The sequence below is a fragment of the Desmodus rotundus genome, chromosome 5 (assembly GCF_022682495.2).
Source record: "Desmodus rotundus isolate HL8 chromosome 5, HLdesRot8A.1, whole genome shotgun sequence".
Lineage (NCBI taxonomy): Eukaryota > Metazoa > Chordata > Mammalia > Chiroptera > Phyllostomidae > Desmodus > Desmodus rotundus.
Genome location: NC_071391.1, coordinates 3,188,674 through 3,194,673, shown reverse-complemented (window position 1 = coordinate 3,194,673; position 6,000 = coordinate 3,188,674).

Sequence of the window (6,000 nt, the reverse complement as noted above, 5' to 3'; positions counted from 1 at the left end):
TTGTCGGGTGACGGATGGCGGGCGCGGGGTGTGGTGGGTCACCAGCGATGGGTGAAGTGGGAGAGACTCTGGTGGTGCCGCTCTTTCTGTGTCCTGGCTGCGATGGTGCTGGAGATTCTGCAAACGTGTGCTAGGTGGCCTTTCTGAGAACCCCCTGCAGAAGGACAGCGTCACCTGACTTTACCCGTGGGAGGCACAGCCCCCAAGAGGCACGGCCTGGCCGGACCACTCAAGTTCCTCGAGCCTCTCGTCAGCCCAGTGTTAGTCACGGCTGTGTCCTTTCTCCTGGCCAGCCACCCGGGGGCTATTCCCTTCCCCACCCCGCTCGATTGGTGACTGGGGAGGGGACTTAGCCGCACGCCTGCTTGCATGTCCCCGGGGGCACCTGTGACCAGACACTGGGAACGTGGCCCAATGCCCGTGGCGGCTCCCTCGGGGACTCTGAGCCTGCCTGCCCTCACATACCCCGATGTCTTGCTTTGAGATGCGTTTCTCCCCTTGGGCTGCAGGCCCAAGCCCCTTGCTGAGAACACTGGGTATTTTCAGGGCGACCTACCTGAGGGCATGAGCTGCTGCAGGGCTCCCTCACCCTGTAAATAGGGCAGAAAAGCCGTGGCCCTAAATCTCATGGGAGCTGACCCCCGGAAGCGGCAAGTGGCCCTGCTGGGGTCCCAATGGGTTTGGCATAAACAGACTTTCAGAGCTGGAAGGGCCATCAGAAGCAAGCTCTCTACGCAGACGTGGAGGCCCAGAGAAAAGGGGTCTGTTGGGGTCACTGTGGGCCGGGGCAGAGCTGTGCCCAGAGCAGGGAATGATGCCTGGCCCGGGGTGCCTGGGGCCAGCGAGGGGGCTGCATGGGTGACAGTTGATGTTTCTCTAGGGACTTCTGCTTTGCCCATTTCGATTCACAGTGACCCGATGGGGCGGGCAGCCCGGGGGCTTTCAGCCTTTTCACAGGCGGTGAGACCGAGTTCAGAGGCCTGCTCACGGCCGCAATGTGGTCGGGCAGAGCTGGGTCCAGGGTCCTGTAGGACCATCGCCCTCGGTCTGGGCGGGCCGGGTGGTGGGCAGGCCTAAAAGGGTCTCAGGTGGGAGGATGCTGCTGGGAGGGGAGCACCCAGCACGTTGGGGGAGGCCTGCACCCACACTGGCTTGGCCGGGTCCCTGGAGACCCCCCACTCAGGCTGCTGATGGGAGGGAGGGCGGCCCAGTCCCCTTCTCTGTCCTGGTCCCCACCTGGATCCTCCCGAGGCCGTGGGAGAGCAGGGCCCCCAGGCACGTGCTGGGGGCAGCGGACGGACCAACTCCAGCAGCATTGACGTCCAGGGCAAATCTTGCCTGACCCGCTGGGGTAGAGTGGAAGCCAGAGGAGAGGGCCAGGACTCCCGTCTCAGAGCCCAGGCCCATCTCCCTGCGGCGGCCGCTCAGCTTCCCAGCTTCAGTTTCCTCCGAAAGTAGGGGTGAGTGCATTCACGATGGAACAGGTTTCCTCGCTGTGCCTGGCACTGGTGTGGGACAAATGTCAGCTCTTGGAAGAATAACTGGGCCCGTCTGGTTGGGGAAATTGTCTGGAATGCAGGAGAGACCTGCCTCCTGCGTGGTGGTGGGGGAGGGATGGGCCGCTGAGTCCCCATGTTGGGGGGGTGGTAAGTGCACACCATGACGGGGTGCTCGGTGTCCCCACACCTTTCTCTCCCCTGGGGGGAGCGGCTGCATCTGGGGCCCAGGGGGCTGGGGGGCGCTGAGGGTGGCTGGCCGTGGGTGGTGTCCCCACAGACATGGAAGGAAGGCACCCCCCTGGGCGCTGTGTGGCATGGTGACAAGGACCTTGTTCCTGCTGCTTCAGCTTCCTCATATGAAGCCAGGGACATGGAAGTGACCCACATCTGGGAGCTCCTGCACTGGCAAGCCAGGCCTGCTGGCTGCTTTGTCGGCAGAGGGGCTGTGAGGGGGCTGGCCACTCCACGGGCTGAGGAAGGGCCTGGGCGGGGTGGCCAGACACAGCGTGGCTGGGGCTGGACAGTGGGTCCCTGCGCCTTGCAGCCTGTCCAGCCGGGCCCGCGCCAACCAGCCGGCCTCGGACAAGCGGGCCAATTTGCTGGCGGGTCTCCTGCTCCGTGAGACGTTTGTCCCCTCCTGCCCCAGGCCGCCTATGACAAGTGGGCTTTCAGTGGAAATGACAGCCACTGGTGGGGGTCCCTGGCCCCCGTCCACGTCTCCACAGTTGACTTGCTCAGGGTTCACTGGCCCGAAATAATGTCCCCAATGCGCGTCGGCGGACGGGACACGCGGGGTGGCTGGTTTGTGTCCGTCCCCCTCCTGTTTAATACATTAAACATGCATTGCTGGGTTTCTACCCCGCTCCTCTGACAGCTGTGGAAAAATAAAGAAAATTCAGTTTGAACTTAAAAAGCCGGGGCCTAATTTATGTCCTGCACCTTTGTCTGCCCGCTCTTTTCCCTCTTCCGATGGAAAGGCCCCAGGGAGCGGGAGACAGAGGCCCTGCCAGCCCACGTGGCCCCTGGTGCCCGGGCCTTAATGGGGGCGCCCAGTGGCCAACACGGAGGGGAGTTTTCAGATGGAAATTCGGGGAAACAATGCAATCATCTGTCCCGCAATCTGTTTTGAAGGGAAAGAGGGAGCGGATAGGAGGGGAGAGCCGTTTTTCTACCGGGGAGGCGGCCTTCGGGGCGTTTCATGGGGAAACACAGATGTCATGAATACTGATGGGGACGGCCTGGTCTGGGAGGGTGTTTAACATTTTTCTGAGTTGTAAAGACAAAGTGTTTTAATGACACAGGGAAACACATGTTGGTGGGAGGGGCTCTCAGCTCATTCTGGTGTCGTTAACTCCCTCCCATTCTCCTCCCCCCCTCCTTCTTTCTTTCCCTCCCTCCCTCCCTTCCTTCCTTCCTTCCTTCCTTTCTCTCTCTCTCTTTCTTTCCCTCCCTCCCTCCCTCCCTCTCTCTCTCCCTCCCTCCCTCCCTCCCTCCCTCCCTTCCTTCCTTCCTTCCTTCCTTCCTTCCTTCCTTCCTTTCTCTCTCTCTCTCTTTCTTTCCCTCCTTCCCTCCCTCTCTCTCTCTCTCTCTTTCTTTCTTTCTTTCTCTCCTTCTTTCTTTCCTTCCTTCCTTCCCTCCTTCCTTCCTTCCTTCCTTCCTTTTTTTCTTTCTTTCTCTCTCTTTCTTTCTTTCATTTTCTTTCTTCCTTTCCTCCTTCCCTCCCTTCCTTTTTCATGTTTGTTTCTCTCTCTTTCTTTCTCCCTCCCTTCCTCTCTCTCCCCCCTTCATTTTTGGGTCAATCTCTTTCAAAGGGCTCTGCTCTGTGCTGTAGAGCACGGAGGAGAAGGCAGCCCTGGCCAGGGGAGCATCTGGAAACCAGACAGCGGAGAGGGCTGTGTTGGGGCCTGTCGTGGGGGCTGGGGGCACATGAAACATTTTCCTCATGCCCCTTCCCGGCCCCCCAACCCTGTGGAGCAGAGGGGCCTGCTTTTCTGGAGCACTGGCTTCCCACCTCAACCTCGCAGCGTTTCCGAGTCCAGGGCAGAGCGGCTGAGCTAACAGAGGCCACGGGCATTTATTAGGCACCACCTGCACACCAGGGGCTGGGAACACAGAGGTTGGTCTGAGGGAGGAGGACGGTGTCACGACCTGCGGGGAGAGCTCCCGGCCTCGAGTGCTCTTGGAATCAGGGAGCTGGGCTGGAGAGGCAGGTGCTGGGCTTGGGCCCGGAGCTTCTCATCCAAGGCAGCACGCCCGGTGCTGCTTCCTGCCTCCTCCAAGGCCTTGCCGAGCCTCGCCGGGACAGACAAGGAGGCAGAGAGTGACAGGGCCAAGCGGCAAGGTCAGGATGGAGCCTGAGCCCAAGTCTAGGGCAGGTTCGCCCCATGCTTCCTGGTGCAGCAAAGTCCACCAAGGTCATCAGGTAAGTCGGTGCAGGTGGACGCCTGGCTCGCACCTGCTGGGGCAGGTCCCCCAGGGGCCCTGGGCGGGACGCCCTGAGGCGTTGCGGTGATGGGCGCGCTCCGAGCAGGAGCAGAGGCGGAGTTGCGGGCCCAGGCAGCAGGGCCGCAGGGCTCAGGCCTGGCAGAGGCCTGTTTGAGGTTAGGCCTGCCTTGTTTTTCTTTCCAAATCGTGGTAACGTATGACATGGCACGCCGCTCCTCAGCTGCACTGCTTGTAGGTGTATGACTCGGCACATCACATACGTCCATAGTGTGGTGTGACCGTCGTCACCATCTGCACTTTGACTTTGTCACCGGCTCCGACAGAACTCTGTACCCACCAACCAGCAGCCCGCAGCCCCAGGTCGCTCCTGAGTACTCTCCGTCTCTGTGGTCTGACCCCACAGGGACCCCCTGTGAGTGGAGTCACACAGGGCCTGTCCTCCTGCATCTGGCTCGCTCACTCAGCACCACGTCCTGGAGGTCCAGCCACGCTGTGGCAGGTGTCCGAACGCCCTTCCTCTTTAAGGCTGAACGATATTCTGCTGCGTGGATGGACCACGCTTTGTGTATCTGTTCATCCGAGGGTGGCAGAACCATTTTTAAAAGGAAGTGTGCTCCTCCCCAGACACGTGTGGAGGGGGCGGCGGTGGCAACGGTGGCAGCGGTGGCAGCTGCAGCGGGGCTCACCTGCGCATGCCCAGCACTCAGGCGCTGCCCGAAGCCCTGCAGGGCCCGCGGTGCGGTCACTGGCTCTGGCTGGGCGCGGTTCCCTTCACCAGGACTCAGCTGCTGGGGAGGGGTGGGGGCCGCTTTGGCGCCTCCTGCATACAGGCCCTGTGCTAGGCCTGGGTAGGGATTCAGAGGGGAGTAAGCCACTGCCCCCTAGTGGGGAGGGGCACCCACACATGTGCTCTTTCAGCAAGTATTGAGTGCCTTCTGTGTACAACAGCACCAGCACCCGGATCCAACTGCCACCCCCTGACCCGGGCCAGGCCCTCCTTGACCTCCCCTGCTGAGGGAGGGGTTGGGGTGAGCGACTTCCTCTGTTGCTTCCTCGGTTGCCATGGGGACAGCCTGCTGGTACACCTGCTTTCATGCAGGACCCAACGTGCCCTTCCCTAAGGCAGGGCGTCACCTTAAGTCAGCCGCGGAGCAGTTGAGAAGTGCGGACTGTGTTCCCAGGCATCGCATGGGGTGTCTGCTGACCCCGCGCGGACGCGGGGCTGCTGTTTCCACACACCCTCCCCTCTACTCTGCTCCCAGCTGTGTCTCCCCAGGGCTCCTACGTCCCCATCTCCTCTGTCAGCTCAGCTTCTTCAGTGGGAAAAGCCCAGAGCCCCAAACAGGACTGTCAGGACTGGCAAGGTGCCTGTGAGTCATCCCAGGTGCTTCTCAACCCACTACCCTTGGGGGCCTGAGTGGCTGACATCCGGGTGGGCTTCCTGGAGGGGGTCCCCTTCTCTGGGGAAGTGACAGGGAACAGTGAAGGCGTAGTGTGCTCCCACCCGGGCCAGTCTGCGTCTGCACACCTACGCCTTGCAGACCAGGAGTCCTGCCAAGGGGGCAGGACTATGGGGGGGGGGGGCAAACACCGTTTGGAGCCAGACAAATCCTCATTTCCCCACTTACCTAAAGCTGTGTGACCCTTGCAAACATTTCACCTCTCTGCTTCAGTCTCCGCATCTGTAAAATGGGTCTGAAGCGTTGCTGGCACCTTGCCGGCGCCCGGCACAGAGCCAGAATACTGGCCGTCAGAAGAGCAGAGACCCACCTCCTTAGATGCAGGGACCCTTCACAGGAGCTCAGGGAAGCATGCTGGGTGGGGCCTCAGGGCAGTGGGCCACGCTGGCTGCGACCTCAGCTCTCCTGGACCCCCAAGGCAGCCCCCGTACCCCCTCCTCAGGGAAGCCCTCCCTGACTTACTGACCAGGACAGACCTTGGCCTGCCCCTGTGGCCATCTCTACCTGCCGACACCCCCTCTTCTCTCCGTGGGCAGGAGCCTGTCGGGTTATTCCCCGTCACTCCCCATCAGCCCCCCCACCACGGTGCTGGGGAC